At 44.8% G+C, this 16,820-nt stretch overlaps 1 protein-coding gene across 1 annotated transcript in view; it reads right to left on the bottom strand.

Annotated features, from left to right (window-relative positions):
* Nucleotides 1–16,820, bottom strand: part of RIMBP2 (RIMS binding protein 2) — a 1,305,415-nt gene that overhangs the window by 181,686 nt on the left and 1,106,909 nt on the right. The window lies entirely within an intron of this gene.

The following is a 16,820-nucleotide window of genomic DNA, read 5'->3' as shown; positions in this document are numbered from 1 at the left end:
TACCATTACAACGCATAGTGCTTTTAGGCGCTGGATAGTGAATTGTTTAATTTACTATTCCAACTCCAGTCCCCGTGGATAGTAGGGAAGGTGTTGGATAGTACATTAAACCTATTCCCTATCCTAGAGCGCCCCCCAGCGCAATGCGCTGTAATGGTTTGCGTTGTAAAAGTTGCGTCGTAAAGGCACTGCGTGGTAAAAGTTGCGTTGTAAAGGATGTTTACCAAATTTGCATACGTAAATCTACAAGTGTAGTAAATTCACTACTTTTTGCGATTCACTATTTCCTACTGCAAATTTACTACTGGCGTTTAACACTATTGAGTGGCCCTGATTATAAGTTCCTCATTATATTCCGACCTTTGCGTAAACTCCTGTTTATGCATGGGTCAGAGTTACAAGTTTGAAGGTATTTAACACATCTGATAATTATCAGATTTCTTAAATAACTCAACCTTTGTTAAATTTCGGTAGGTGAAACATGCCGAAATTTAAAGGGGGATAAAATACAGTATTTACCATATTGTGTGGATTCTGGTGCGTTAAACACCAAAATCTGTATGTTATTCCTCATGAACTCGTAATAGGTGGTACCGATCGCACCTGATAAATAATGTATCCCGTGGTATCGTTATTACGTCTGAGCTCGTAATCAGGTCCAAAGTGTTGACATGTCTCGAACGCTGCAAACAGAGGGTGGAGCCAAATTTACGAGCGTAAAGTTGCTATCAGTAACTTTGCACACATAGATGCTGGGGTGGAGATCTTAAGGTAAAATATGATAATTTAACACGTTTATCAAACTTTTTTTAAAAGTACAAATATTTTTATGTTAAATATTAATTTAAAAGGTAGAATAAAATTGCAAAAACGGTACTGCACTATTAATGTGATTTTTTATTAGATATGTAATTTAAATCTGCTAAATACATTTTTTTACAGTTTAGTTTTGTTAAAAGAACCCACCCAAAGTAAAACTTTTCTTATTATCCATTGAAATTCCAAAACGTTATATATAGAATTAATTTCAGTTTTTTTTAAAACAAATTCCGATTATATTTATTTTTAAATTAAAAAGGGTTAATAAAATATTTTATCATAAAATAATAATTTTACGTTTATATATAATTTTAATAAGGCAACATTTAACCTTTTTTTAACATTATTTCCTATGAGGTTTTATATTTTTAGTCCATGCCGCCATTATTTTCTTTGGGAGTGTGTTACAGTACCAGTGACTGGCCATGTTCAGTTCAAGGCTTACCCTAGGTCTGAGTTAGAGTAGATTTCCTACTGTTTTTGGGTTCTTTTGGCTGTAGTGACTTTTGAAATTTCAGTTTGTGAATATCAATGGACTCTTCCTTTTACATGCTAATAATGTCAGTCCCTCCCTAAACTTCTCCCTGAGCCTCCCATTTAGAAGTGAGTATTCTCCATATTCCAGCCCCTTCCCGGTCTCTCCCACATTTACTATTAAGGGGCTTCTTTCGAAGTGGGTCGGAAAGCCTCCGACCGACATCGATGGTTTCAATTCTGACCTCCTAACTACAATATAGGTGGTTGCAATTGAATCTCGCCGGTCATTCTGGCTGGCTGCTGACAGGCTCCGTTAGCCCGTCGGCCAGTTGGAGACTGGCCCGTTATCCCAATGGATGGCGTTTCCGTCATTAGGATTATGATGCTCAGTTTCCGACAGGCTCTCCATGCGGGGCTTTCCAACATGGAAAATCTGTCGGAAAGCATGTTTGGGTGCCCCTAGCAGGGCCCCCTTCTCCTTGCGGCCTCCGATTGAGGGCCAATAGGTCACCTATGGTGCCCCCCTGTTAACACTGCACCGTGTCGCAGGCACCGAGAGGTACCTGCCACACAGTGCAGGGATTAATAGAATCTCCTATTTCCCTATGAGAGCTTGTGCTACGTCTGGTTTATGGCCGTAGCACAAACTCCCATAGAAAAATGGAAGTATGCAACTGCACCATGTGCCGTCGCATTGTAATTATGGTGTCGGGACCGCCAACCGGAGGCCGGTCGGTCACAAGACTGCTACGGTGTCAGTCAGAGGCAACTCCGACCGACATCGTAATCAAGCCCTAAATAGTAAACATACATGTGTGAGGATCTCTTCATAGAAAAGAAAGAAGAGGTGGAGATTTCCACCCATACGTTTGTGAATTAAATGTTGTAGTAAGTAAGTAGCACTACTGGAACACTACTTTACATACCACAAAATTCATTTTTTGAATCAGGCCCAGGGTGTAGTGTGTGCTTGGCTTTGGCACAGCAGATCTGAATGCATTAGACAATCCATCTGGAAAGACCCATCTTGGAAATTGTTTTTTACAGAAGAAGCTGAACAAAAGTTACAAGTAGCAGCTTGGTCTTCCTTCAGGGTTTTGTACGGTCAATGTAGCACATAAGCTCACTGTTAACGTACAATATGTGTAAGATCCGTTCAGCTGGGAAGTCTCAGTCTCCTCTCCTTAACCCAGTAAGATGTGCTGTATTTATACAGAAAGTATCTAGGGTTCCTTTGTCCCTTGTTTCGTGTATTAGCCGTTGTTGGATTTGAGGATGACGTATGGGATGAACCTTGTACGTAGATATTATGCAGGTGGTGTAGCCTCTACTTGGTTTCCAAGAACCCTTATGATAATTCATTCATACTGTGTGAGTCTATTGATGAAGTAATAGGACAATATAGTTCAGGGAAAAACCTTTCTTCGGCACCCAGGGCTCGAACTAGGTAAAGGTTCAATCCTAAAAGGCTTGTTACTGTGTAGTGTAGGGGAGGTGATGTAGGTAAATGTGTATGATATTACCCGCCCCTATAATTGTGTACCTGTATGGAACATAACGCAACCAACAAAGGTTGTGGGGGAATAAGGGGCTAAATCACTGGTTTGTTTGCATAATAGTTTACATTAATGACTCCTCAACTTTCAGAGTTTACAGGTCTCTTACCCTGCGAAGAAAATGCTTTGCAATCAGATAGGTCACTTTGGAGGAAAGGAACTACATTGGACAAGACCATACAGTCTCATGAGCCAGGTAAGGACAATGTTCAGGTCTCAGGACTGGACTGGAGGATTTCACAAGTGGGATTTTGAAGATAGACTTGTGTTCACTTTTTTGTACACAAGTGGCTGCAGTGGGTAGGTGGACCTTTTCATAAGAGTAGGCTGGTACTGCCTTTCGTAAGTGTAGCAAGAAAGAAATCATCTCTTGCAGGGTAGCCTCCAAGGGCTGTTTGCGTGCATTGGGGCAATAGTGCACAAATGTTCTTCATTTATCCAAGCAACATGCCTAGGTAATGGGCTTCCAAGACTCTTTGAGAATGTAGATGCACATCTCGAAGTTGCAGATAGCAAAAATCCAAGTGTTTATGTGCCATATTTCAAGATAAATTAATTTGAAATTGGGCTGATGTAACTGACCTTGAGTACCTGCAACTTTCCATGGGTGGGTAGGCATTTCCAGAAGCTGTATGTACTATAGCTGCTTCACCCATGTCCAAGAGAAAAGAATGAACCACTCTAATGCCTGTTGCATCTTCCTGAATACATTTGGGATCAACTGTAGTGGTGGAAAAGCGTAAGCAAATATCCGTGACCAACTGATCTGTAGTGCATTGCCCGTGGACGTGGGATGTGGGTACATGAAGGTGAAGCTTTGGCATTTTGTGTTCTTGTTTGTTGCAAAGAGATCTACACTGCTGTCCCCCACCAGTGGAAGCATTGCTGAAACACCCTGTTGTTGATTTACCGATCATGTGTTTGCTGGTAACTCCCAGTTTGCAACTCTGCAAGGTCATCATTTACTCCCAGGTGGTGTTGTGCTAGGAGGTGAACCTAGTGACGAATGCCCAATGACAAATTGTCTGCACTAATGCGGACAAATGCGGACAGTGCGTGCCCTACTGTTTTCGTATATGGTACATGGTGGCCATGTCTGTGTGAATCAGTACTGTCCTGCGGCGGAGTATAAAATATGCTCACTGCGTTAGCGGAACTGCCATGAGTTCCCGCAAACTGATGTGCAGGGGTTGTCGCTGTGGAGACCAGTGGCCTTTTATTGTGAGGTGGCCCTTGCATGCTCCCCACCCGGTAAGGGAGGCATCTGTGTTGTTGGTCACTTGCGGCTGGGGAGGGTCACGGAGCGACCTGTCCAGTAAGAAGTTTTCCACCTTTGCAGTTACTGCTGAACACTGGGCTTCACCCACACTAGATATTCCTCCTGCCCAGTCATTTTTGTGACTGTTGTCTCGCAGGTTGTCTGTCTGTGGTGACTTCTGGTAAGGGGGGCAGTGTTTGAAATGGCAACACTCCTTCCTTCCTGGGGCATTGATGTATTGAGTATGGCTCCCAAGAACAGTTGAAAGAGCCACTGCAATTGGCTGCTGCTCTCTACCAGCCAATCGTCTGGATAAGAAAAGACATAAATGTTCCTGTGCCAAAGATGCTGCACTGCTGTTAGTGCCAGGCATTTTGTAAACAACCAAGATATTGTGAGCCCAAAGAGTAGAGGTTTGGACTGGTAATCAGTCCCACTTACCACAATAGCCCTGCCAGGTACTGCTGGTCACCTGGGTGAATGGGGATGTTGAGTTAGGCATCCTTGAGGATGAGGGTCGTCATGCAGTCTCCAACGCAGAGCAGTGAATTTACATTTTGGAGAGTAGTCCTTTTGAAGGGCATGCGACGTTTACGACGCAAGCATTACAACGCCGTTCCATTACGACGCGGTCATAACAACGAAAGTTGTTACAACGAATTGCAAGGATAGTAAATCATTTAATTTACTATCCAACACCTTCCCTACTATCCACGGGGACTGGTGTTGGAATAGTAAATTAAACTATTCACTATCCAGTGCCCCCCAACGCAAGTCGTTGTAAGGACTTGTGTTGTTACAACCGCGTTGTAATGGAACGCGTTGTAAAAGTGTGCGTCGTAATGACGTACATCCCTTTTGAAGTGCTGTATCGATTGAGCAGTCACAGGTCATATATCGGCTGCAATGTCTCATCTTTCTTGAGGATTAGAAAGTACAGGGAATAGATGCAGTTTCCTCAATGTTATGGAAGGGCACACTCAGCAGCTCCCTTCTGGAGCCATGCATGCATTTGGTTTTTGCGTCAGCTGTTCATGGTGTTGGCTGATGCCGGTGTGATGGTGTTGGCTGATGCCGGTGTGATGGAATATTTGGTGGTGTGGAGTGGAATTCCGTGCAGTAGTCCTGGGCAATGACTGAAAGCACCAACCAGTCTGAGGTTATGTCCTTCGAGAGAGGAAAGTATAGGGTGATGCACAGAGTCCGCTCTGGATTAATGGTTGCGTATCAAGAAAAGCACTGCTGCCGCTGATGCAGCTGTCTCTGGGTGTTGCTTGCCATTTTCACTGCTGTTCGCGTTTACTGGCAACAAAATACTGAATTTTAGGATTTGATTTGGTAGTACTTCAGTGGGTTCTACCGTCTGTGTCGTTCTTGATCTCTTTAAGTATGGAATCAACATGTAGCCCGAAAAGGTGTTCTGTCGAAGGGCAGAGTGATGGTGTTCTCTTGGACATCTGGAGAGAAGAAAGACTCTCATAGTCACTCCTGTTGTCAGTGAAGGACACTAGTGTTCATTTCAGGGCATCTGGAGAGACGAAAGGTCCTCATAGTCACTCCTGTTGTCAGTGAAGGACACGTGTTCTTTTCAGGACATCTGGAGAGAAGAAAGGTCCTCATAGTCACTCCAGTTGTCAGTGAAGGACACTAGTGTTCATTTCAGGAAATCTGGAGAGAAGAAAGGCCCTCATAGTCACTCCTGTTGTCAGTGGAGAGAAGAAAGGCCCTCATAGTCACTCCTGTTGTCAGGGAAGGACACTAGTGTTCATTTCAGGATATCTGGTGAGAAGAAAGGCCCTCATAGTCACTCCTGTTGTCAGTGAAGGACACTAGTGTTCGTTTCAGGGCATCTGGAGAGAAGAAAGGCCCTCATAGTCACTCCTGTTGTCAGTGGAGAGAAGAAAGGCCCTCATAGTCACTCCTGTTGTCAGTGAAGGACACTAGTGTTCATTTCAGGACATCTGGGGAGAAGAAAGGCCCTCGTAGTCACTCCTGTTGTCAGTGGAGAGAAGAAAGGTCCTCAAAGTCACTCCTGTTGTCAGTGAAGGACACTAGTGTTCGTTTCAGGGCATCTGGAGAGAAGAAAGGCCCTCATAGTCACTCCTGTTGTCAGTGGAGAGAAGAAAGGCCCTCATAGTCACTCCTGTTGTCAGTGAAGGACACTAGTGTTCATTTCAGGACATCTGGGGAGAAGAAAGGCCCTCGTAGTCACTCCTGTTGTCAGTGGAGAGAAGAAAGGCCCTCATAGTCACTCCTGTTGTCAGTGAAGGACACTAGTGTTCGTTTCAGGGCATCTGGAGAGAAGAAAGGCCCTCATAGTCACTCCTGTTGTCAGTGGAGAGAAGAAAGGCCCTCATAGTCACTCCTGTTGTCAGTGAAGGACACTAGTGTTCGTTTCAGGGCATCTGGAGAGAAGAAAGGCCCTCATAGTCACTCCTGTTGTCAGTGGAGAGAAGAAAGGCCCTCATAGTCACTCCTGTTGTCAGTGAAGGACACTAGTGTTCGTTTCAGGGCATCTGGAGAGAAGAAAGGCCCTCATAGTCACTCCTGTTGTCAGTGGAGAGAAGAAAGGCCCTCATAGTCACTCCTGTTGTCAGTGAAGGACACTAGTGTTCGTTTCAGGACATCTGGAGAGAAGAAAGGCCCTCATAGTCACTCCTGTTGTCAGTGAAGAGAAGAAAGGCCATCATAGTCACTCCTGTTGTCAGTGAAGGACACTAGTGTTCGTTTCAGGGCATCTGGAGAGAAGAAAGGCCCTCATAGTCACTCCTGTTGTCAGTGGAGAGAAGAAAGGCCCTCATAGTCACTCCTGTTGTCAGTGAAGGACACTAGTGTTCATTTCAGGATATCTGGTGAGAAGAAAGGTCCTCATAGTCACTCCTGTTGTCAGTGAAGGACACTAGTGTTCGTTTCAGGGCATCTGGAGAGAAGAAAGGCCCTCATAGTCACTCCTGTTGTCAGTGGAGAGAAGAAAGGCCCTCATAGTCACTCCTGTTGTCAGTGAAGGACACTAGTGTTCATTTCAGGACATCTGGGGAGAAGAAAGGCCCTCGTAGTCACTCCTGTTGTCAGTGGAGAGAAGAAAGGTCCTCATAGTCACTCCTGTTGTCAGTGAAGGACACTAGTGTTCGTTTCAGGGCATCTGGAGAGAAGAAAGGCCCTCATAGTCACTCCTGTTGTCAGTGGAGAGAAGAAAGGCCCTCATAGTCACTCCTGTTGTCAGTGAAGGACACTAGTGTTCATTTCAGGACATCTGGGGAGAAGAAAGGCCCTCGTAGTCACTCCTGTTGTCAGTGGAGAGAAGAAAGGCCCTCATAGTCACTCCTGTTGTCAGTGAAGGACACTAGTGTTCGTTTCAGGGCATCTGGAGAGAAGAAAGGCCCTCATAGTCACTCCTGTTGTCAGTGGAGAGAAGAAAGGCCCTCATAGTCACTCCTGTTGTCAGTGAAGGACACTAGTGTTCGTTTCAGGGCATCTGGAGAGAAGAAAGGCCCTCATAGTCACTCCTGTTGTCAGTGGAGAGAAGAAAGCCCTCATAGTCACTCCTGTTGTCAGTGAAGGACACTAGTGTTCGTTTCAGGGCATCTGGAGAGAAGAAAGGCACTCATAGTCACTCCTGTTGTCAGTGGAGAGAAGAAAGGCCCTCATAGTCACTCCTGTTGTCAGTGAAGGACACTAGTGTTCGTTTCAGGGCATCTGGAGAGAAGAAAGGTCCTCATAGTCACTCCTGTTGTCAGTGAAGGACACTAGTGTTCGTTTCAGGGCATCTGGAGAGAAGAAAGGTCCTCATAGTCACTCCTGTTGTCAGTGAAGGACACTAGTGTTCGTTTCAGGGCATCTGGAGAGAAGAAAGGCCCTCATAGTCACTCCTGTTGTCAGTGGAGAGAAGAAAGGTCCTCATAGTCACTCCTGTTGTCAGTGAAGGACACTAGTGTTCATTTCAGGACATCTGGGGAGAAGAAAGGCCCTCGTAGTCACTCCTGTTGTCAGTGGAGAGAAAAAAGGCCCTCATTGTCACTCCTGTTGTCAGTGAAGGACACTAGTGTTCATTTCAGGTGATGCCATGTTGGCGGCACCCAGGGCACACCTGATGACAGTATTTGAAATAGTTTTAGTCTCTTGAACACTTTCTTTGCCTCTATTTTCCTATGTATCTACAAGGTGCTTAATAAGCTTCTTCCATCTCCTCCCAGTGGTATCTGGTATATTTAGACAGCAGGCCGAAAAAGTTGATGATGAGTCATTTCATGTAGCTCCTACTACCATCCACTTACCTGCTGCATCAATTTTCTTGCTTTCTTTATTGGGCAGAGGGGTATCCCTTGTGTCTTGAGAAAACACCATCTTACGTGCCGCGTTGCGACATATAAGTCATGTGGAACATGCATGCGAATATGAATATAGATTGGTATTGTTTTCTGCATCCATGGTGTGATGATGTATGTTTCCACTGGATCTTTAAAGTTTTTGCCCAAAAACTACAACGCGCTCTTAAGCACAGGAAAGTACTCGACCGGCCACTCGTGTTCTGAGGGTGTCAAGAAGGAACTCCTCCTCCTCCACATGGAGTTTTACCTTATGATTGTCTGCTGCTCATTGATTGACCTCATGATACGCAGTTGTATTGTCAGGTGGTTTTAAGGGATGTGGGTCCAATGATGGGTTGTGTTGAAGGTCCACACTATGATCATGTCAAGGGTTCTTTCTATCATCGGTAGGCTGAGGATGTTCCTATGAGTCTGTTGTATCTTCAGTAGGGTCCTGGTCTGAGTCGGTGTTGATAGACGGTGATGGGCATGCCGAAGGTGTGATTGGTGGTGTGGGTTCCATAGGTTTTTTCTTTGGATCCGGAAAACCCTCAGTTGCTCTGAAATTGCCTCTTCGAAGATAAGATGGTGTTTTTGGTGTTGGGTTGTCCAGGTAGTATCCAGTAGTCAATAGTTGACTACTACTACCAGGCCCTTGTTTTATTGGATCTGTCCGCCGCATTTGACACGGTCGATCATGCTATCTTGATCGACCGTGTCAACAATGCCGGCATCCAGGGTTTGGCCCTTGCCTGGATTAGATCTTTCCTCCATCAGCGCTCTCAGGCAGTTCACTTGTCACTTGCCCCCCTCACTCCCTTAGTTTGTGGTGTCCCTCAGGGTTCCGCTCTGTCCCCTCTTTTATTTAATCTCTACATGCAACCCCTCTTGGTTTCCCTCCGTCACGCCCCTGTCACTATTCTGAACTACGCGGACGATCTTCAATTGATCTTCCCCGTGGATTCCTCCCCTTCTTCTTGCTCCAACTTTCAATCAACCATGCTGGAGATCTCAGAGTGGATGCAGTATAGCCAGCTGAAGCTTAACCCTAATAAGACGGAGTTGGTATTGATGGGTGGGCCAGCCAATCCTTGGAACTCCAGCTTCTGGCCCCCCTCCCTTGGGCCTCCACCTTGCCCTGTCAAGTCGGTAAAGAGCCTTGGGGTCATCATTTCAAATGATCTGTCTATGCGACCTCAAATCAATGCAGTAACATCATCCTGCTTTTTCCATCTTCGCAGGATCTGCAAAATTCGCAGGTTCCTTACCACTGAAGCACTTATTTTGGTTATCATGGCCTTGGTGACTTCACGCATTGACTATGCCAACTCCCTCTACGTAGGTATTCCGGCCTATCATCTTCACCGGATACAGCTGGTGCAAAATCAGGCGGCTAGACTGGTATTCCATCTCCCGAAACACCAACACATTTCACCCTTGTTGAACAGATTGCATTGGCTCCCGGTGGCCTACCGCTGCCAGTTCAAACTTGATTGTCTGGTGTTCAAAGCCCTCACTGCCTTTATTATCTCCAGCCTCCAGCGTTATATTCCATCTAGAGCACTCCGATCCACTTCTCATAACCTGCTGACAATCCCTAGGTACAAAAGGAAAAAGCATGGTGGTTCCTGTTTTTCCTTTCTGGCCCCCACCTTGTGGAACTCCCTTCCCTCTTGTTTTAGACTCTGTCCTCAATATGATTGTTTTCGTAAATTACTCAAAACCCACTTTTTCAAGCTAGCCTACTGAGCCCTCCACAGCACTGTCTTTCCCGCATTTGTCTTGAGCGCCATGAAACCTTTTGGTGACCGTGCGCGGTATAAATGCTTTTAACATAACATAACATAACAATATTTTGCCGTGTGACAGACTGATCACCTTCGTGTTCAGCAGTAAGGGTATTGCTCGAGGTCAAGCTCGGGCCGGCCTCGAGGGTGTCTTCAGAGTAGATCTGGTTTCCAAGACAGGCTGATTTTGAAAAAGGGGGGTGGTGATGGACAGAGTTTCTGAATGATGCAGAATACTCTTACCAAGTCAAGAGATCATGGTTTTAATCCATCACCGTTTTTTAGCTCACTGCACCATCCCAGCTCAGAACCTGGCTATATGCAAATTAGTCTGTTCCTGTCCCAGTGCATGATGGGAACAGGGCAAACCAAACTACCAAGCCAATTCTTATACTGGGAAGGAAACAAGCTCCCGGGGACCGGTTTCTGGCATCACAGCCTTCTTCGGCCCGGTTTGCTTGAATCCTGATGGTGCAATGAGCAAGGGACTCACGTCTGAGTATACCCTCCCACACAAAGGGGTCGATTAGGATGGCGGTTTTTCCGCATCCTCCGGGCCGGCGGAAGTGTCCGCCGGCCTGGAGGATGCGGAAAAACCGCGGCGGAGACTCCAAAGACCCACCGCCAAATTAGGATGGCTGGTGGGTCTGATAATCTGTCCGCCGCTTTTCCGCCGCGGTCGGAAGGCGACCGCGGCGGAAAAGCACTAACATGTCTGGCGGTGTCTATCAGACACCGCCAGGCATATTAGGATGTCTGAAAATATATGCTTTTCCGCGGCGACTTTACCGCCGTGGAAAAGCATACGGACCTTCACTTCGGGGGCCCGTTGCGGGCCCCCTGGGTGAAGGTGGGGTGGGGGGTGCACATGGGGGGTACCTATGGTACCCCCCTGCATTTGCGTGCACAATGCAGCAGGCACCGCGCGGTGCCTGCCGCTTTGTGCACGCAAATGCTGTGCATGGATTTTTTACATTGCGGCGGATGCAGCTTGAAGCTGCACCCGCCGCAATGTTAGAGATGGAGGATGTGACCGCCACACTGGCGGTCACATCCTAATTTGATCGGAGGGAACGCCGCAGCCCATGCGGACGTTCCCTCCTCCTCAGGGGTCGCGGACGGACTCAAGTCCGTCCGCGATCCTAATCGACCCCATAGTGTGGATAAAACCGATTTTGAAAAAGGGGGGTGGTGATGGACAGAGTTTCTGAATGATGCAGAATACTCTTACCAAGTCAAGAGATCATGGTTTTAATCCATCACCGTTTTTTAGCTCACTGCACCATCCCAGCTCAGAACCTGGCTATATGCAAATTAGTCTGTTCCTGTCCCAGTGCATGATGGGAACAGGGCAAACCAAACTACCAAGCCAATTCTTATACTGGGAAGGAAACAAGCTCCCGGGGACCGGTTTCTGGCATCACAGCCTTCTTCGGCCCGGTTTGCTTGAATCCTGATGGTGCAATGAGCAAGGGACTCACGTCTGAGTATACCCTCCCACACATAGTGTGGATAAAACCGATTTTGAAAAAGGGGGGTGGTGATGGACAGAGTTTCTGAATGATGCAGAATACTCTTACCAAGTCAAGAGATCATGGTTTTAATCCATCACCGTTTTTTAGCTCACTGCACCATCCCAGCTCAGAACCTGGCTATATGCAAATTAGTCTGTTCCTGTCCCAGTGCATGATGGGAACAGGGCAAACCAAACTACCAAGCCAATTCTTATACTGGGAAGGAAACAAGCTCCCGGGGACCGGTTTCTGGCATCACAGCCTTCTTCGGCCCGGTTTGCTTGAATCCTGATGGTGCAATGAGCAAGGGACTCACGTCTGAGTATACCCTCCCACACATAGTGTGGATAAAACCAATTTTAAAAAAGGGGGGTGGTGATGGACAGAGTTTCTGAATGATGCAGAATACTCTTACCAAGTCAAGAGATCATGGTTTTAATCCATCACCGTTTTTTAGCTCACTGCACCATCCCAGCTCAGAACCTGGCTATATGCAAATTAGTCTGTTCCTGTCCCAGTGCATGATGGGAACAGGGCAAACCAAACTACCAAGCCAATTCTTATACTGGGAAGGAAACAAGCTCCCGGGGACCGGTTTCTGGCATCACAGCCTTCTTCGGCCCGGTTTGCTTGAATCCTGATGGTGCAATGAGCAAGGGACTCACGTCTGAGTATACCCTCCCACACATAGTGTGGATAAAACCGATTTTGAAAAAGGGGGGTGGTGATGGACAGAGTTTCTGAATGATGCAGAATACTCTTACCAAGTCAAGAGATCATGGTTTTAATCCATCACCGTTTTTTAGCTCACTGCACCATCCCAGCTCAGAACTGCTTTTAACATAACATAACATAACAATATTTTGCCGTGTGACAGACTGATCACCTTCGTGTTCAGCAGTAAGGGTATTGCTCGAGGTCAAGCTCGGGCCGGCCTCGAGGGTGTCTTCAGAGTAGATCTGGTTTCCAAGACAGGCTGCTCAGACTCTCGGGGTCAAGGTTGTTTATCTTGGTGTTGAGGTTCGATTTCTGGAGCTCAAGAAGTCACTAGTGCCAAATGTTCCTTTCGCATCGAGCGGCTTTGAGGGCAGGTTGCACTTACTACAAAGATCTTTTCGGGTGGAATTTCTGAGCTTAAAGAATGGCATCTTTCAAGGCCATTTATTGCCCAACAGACAAGGCTTTGCTCAAGATCGAGCCGGGGGGTGCGGTGTTTGTGATACCCTAGGTGTGGTCTCTCTCGGTGGTGTGATTTTTGATATAGACCAAACAACAAGGTAGGACCTCCCCCTTAACCAAATGGACAGGGCACCAAATTCACAACCAGTCAAAATTAAACAATTTCCCTTTGGATGTGTTAACGAGAAGTCCGATTGCAAATCATACACCATTCATGTCAAATTCAACCAATATCACCAAAAGGGGCAAATTAGTTGCATAATCCAGTATATAGTTGTATTCTTAAAAAAAAGGTTAAAAAGTCATATAAAAAATACATTCAATATCACAATAAATATGTGCAATTTAAATTGTTCTGTGTGCAAATACAAAAAACCACACCAGAATTATTCAAGAATCAAATTAATCATTTACAAAACAACAGTGTTGTAAACAGCACTAAATCGACTCGCCTTGGTTAAATAAGAGATCTTTTTACAATAGTGGTTTGACAAATGATTTCTTGCCCGATTAGTGTGTCGAAATGACAAAAAATGAATGTCTATGGTATTCTCCCTTTGTAATAACATGTATCTCCACTGTTGGGTTTGTAAAATATTAATTTGATTCTTCAATAATTCTGGTGTAGTTTTTGTATTTGCACACAGAATAATTTGGCTTGCACATATTTTTTTGTGATATTGAATGTATTTTATATGACATTTTAAACAGTTTTTTAAAGAATAAAACAATATACTGCATTATGCAACTCATTGACACTTCTTGGTGACATCGGTTAGATTTGGCATGAATGGTGTATGATTTGAAATCGGACTTCTCTTTAACACATCCAAAGGGAAATTGTTTAATTTTGAGTGATTTTTCATATAGGCTGGGGGTTCATGTTCTCTTGAGTTGGAGTCACTGGAGGACACATAGTCTAGACTCTGGCCCCCATGAGGCTCCAGAAGATTGGAGGTCACACCACTTTTGGTGTTGGAGTATGACCCTTTAATATCTTCAATGCCATGTCTGCACAGTAGTTTGAGAAATCTTTGACGTTGCATTCTATAATATGAGGTGACCATCTATCTACTCTGAGTCGGATAGTCTTTTTGCAGCAAAACTCTTTAAAAGCGGAAGATGTCGGCTCACCATGGTCCTTGGATAGTCAGAGGTTGCAGACTAGATGCTGGCCCAACCATGAGAACTTGTTGTTTCAGTTAGAGAAAAATTTAAAAGGTTTTTCTCCATATCCTCCTACACACAAGTCTTTCTCATATAACCTGATCTGATTCAGCTCAAAAGTGGTCAACGGTCACATGAGGCTCCGTTGAAGTGGCCGAATCTTTCATGAAGATCTGTTGTGCGGAAGGCATTGTTCCAGTGTCTCCAAGTTCTCTGCAGATATAGCTCAATGGTGCCGGGGCGCTTGGAAATACATCGAAGCGTCAAAAACAATCTAAAGTGGAGACCATGTCCTGGTGCATTGTAGGTTTCAGGGGAGCTGCACAAATCACTTTGAAACCGAAACCTCCTCTTCAAAGAAAAACAACTTGCAACATCTGTGCCTACCACTAGATGTCAGGAGTGCGCACATCACATGATCTACAGCAGCAAATGCTGCAAATCTCATTTTATTACAAATTAATTGCACATCACGCCTGACTACAATTACACAGCAGTAAACCTTACACAAGTAGTGTGGAGAAAAAAGCCTGGTTTGCATTAAGAGTTTGTGTAGAGCCACAATCCTGAGGGCTTATGAGCATTCACTAACTCCTCTCTGACCCTTTTCCACCAGAGAAGATATTTGTTCTAGCAAAGAGCTGGGGTACATCCAATGCAGCGCAGGAAGACGAATGGAACCCCCACAAGCATGAGAAGGAATCTCTCTATGGGGAAAAATGGTTGCCTCTTGGACATAAAATTAAGATAAATTAAGCAATTGCGCAGCCAGGATGCTTTTCCTCAATGCGTAATTTTACCGTGTGTACGATTATGCACTGGTGAAGCACCATCTCCCAGTAGTACCTTTGGAAACCTCGGACTAGTTAAGTTTTCCGGGTATTCTAATATCAAGGGTTGTGAATTCCAAAAAGCAGGATGTCTTCACCCATCCACAGGACCAGCCGCCCACATTAAATGCTTTTTTAGGATTTTGGCCCTATACGTTTTTGATTCGGAATATGTATATTTCCCCTGAGGATTGTGCAGCGTTATTGTTGTTCTTGTAGAAAGTCTGGGATTCCTCACAGAAAATATTGACTTAATTGGCACTTACTTTGTGGGTGCTCAGAAACAGCTCATGATGGAGGCCTCTGTCTCCCTACTTTATCAAACTGGTCTCCTTTGTTGACTTATCCGCAAACACTTACAAATGATTTTGCAACTCTGGGCCTACTACTGGGAATTGCCCATTGCTTTGTAGCTAGATCAGTGCTAAATAAATGCCCATACCCACAGTACCTAGTGCTCACCATGGATCTATGCGCTTACAAGCTAGGAGCAGGCCGTGTCCTGGGATGCGTCTGTGAGCGCCACTCGAAAGGTGGCGGTGCCCCTGGACCACTCCATGTTCAGGTGGCTCCACAGACGGCAACACGAATGAGGGAGATGCTTGGGCTGGCTGGTGACTGTCGCGACCTTCATCCCAGCATTATTAAGGTCATCATATTGCTTGATTCCTACAGCCCCTGGCCACTCAGCAACTATCACTATGTCCTCACAGCTTAGTTCTCCTTTAAACTTTGTTTTGCTGAATGCAAAATGTCCCGGGGTGGACAGATAGGGTGAGCTTTACACCTTGTTGTAGGTTGGCACAGAAACATTACCCCTTAGAAATTCAGCCCTTTATACAATGTGCATTCTGGGATACCTGACCAGAATACGTGTTCCACAGGAGTATCCACCACGCCAAGAAGCCCCTTGATTTATCGACAAAGGATTCTGGGTCTAAAACAATTGCACTGGTTCTGTGTTTTAATATAAACCTCAGAATTCTTTTTTTTAAACAATTGTTAATTGCAAAAATACAGATTTTAAATTGTCAACATGTTAAAATATCCAAATCCAAGCAATCTCCACATATTGAACCAATTATGTAAATTACTAATCTAAATCCATTTTTAATGTTTTATTTTGGGGCGAAGAAGATTGGGAGAGCTTGATGCTGGGTTTTGTGCCGTAGTGATATCTTTCTAGACAGATCTGGTTGTAAGGTTGGTCTTCTTGTCGTCAATTGTGTTTTCCAAAAGAGCAACCTAGGAGCTGATTCACAAAAGTAACCTGAGACAAAAGTCTAACATTATGGCTTTCAGTATTCACAAAGGGCATTTACGAGTAGTAAAGTTAGACTTTTGTCTCAGTTAAACTTAAGTTTCAGTCTTAAGTGTATCTGAAACCAAAAAGGTAAACTTAAGACCAAAACTTAAGTTTAACTGAGACGAAAGTTTAACTTTACTACTAGTAAATGCACTTGGTGAATCTAACTTTACGAGTCCTAAATGCCCTTTGTGAATACCGAAAATCGTAAAGTTATATTTTAGTTTCAGTTCACCTTTGTGAATCAGGCCCGGTAATTTCAAGGTCTATATCTCCACTTCCTGAACTTAATTTCTCGGAAGCTCTACTTCTTGAAAGAACATGTTTGGAGGATCAGTTTAGGATATTGGGCAACCAAACTGATCTGAGACCCACCAAAGTATCTTGTGCCAGATTCACAAAAGTAAACAGAGATGAAAGTCTAACTTTACGACTTTCTGTATGCACAAAGGGCCTTTACGAGTTGTAAAGTCAGACTTTTGTTTTAATTAAACATACGTTTTGGTCTTACATTTAACTGAGACAAAAGTTTAACTTTAGGACTCGTAAATACCTTTTGTGAATACCGAAAGTCGTAAAGGTAGACTTTCGTCTCAATTTACCTTTCTGAATTTGTCCCC

The sequence above is a fragment of the Lissotriton helveticus genome, chromosome 11, assembly GCF_964261635.1.
Source record: "Lissotriton helveticus chromosome 11, aLisHel1.1, whole genome shotgun sequence".
Classification (NCBI taxonomy): Eukaryota; Metazoa; Chordata; class Amphibia; order Caudata; family Salamandridae; genus Lissotriton; species Lissotriton helveticus.
The sequence above is the reverse complement of the archived record's forward strand: the minus strand, read 5'-3'. Positions and strand labels throughout refer to the sequence as shown.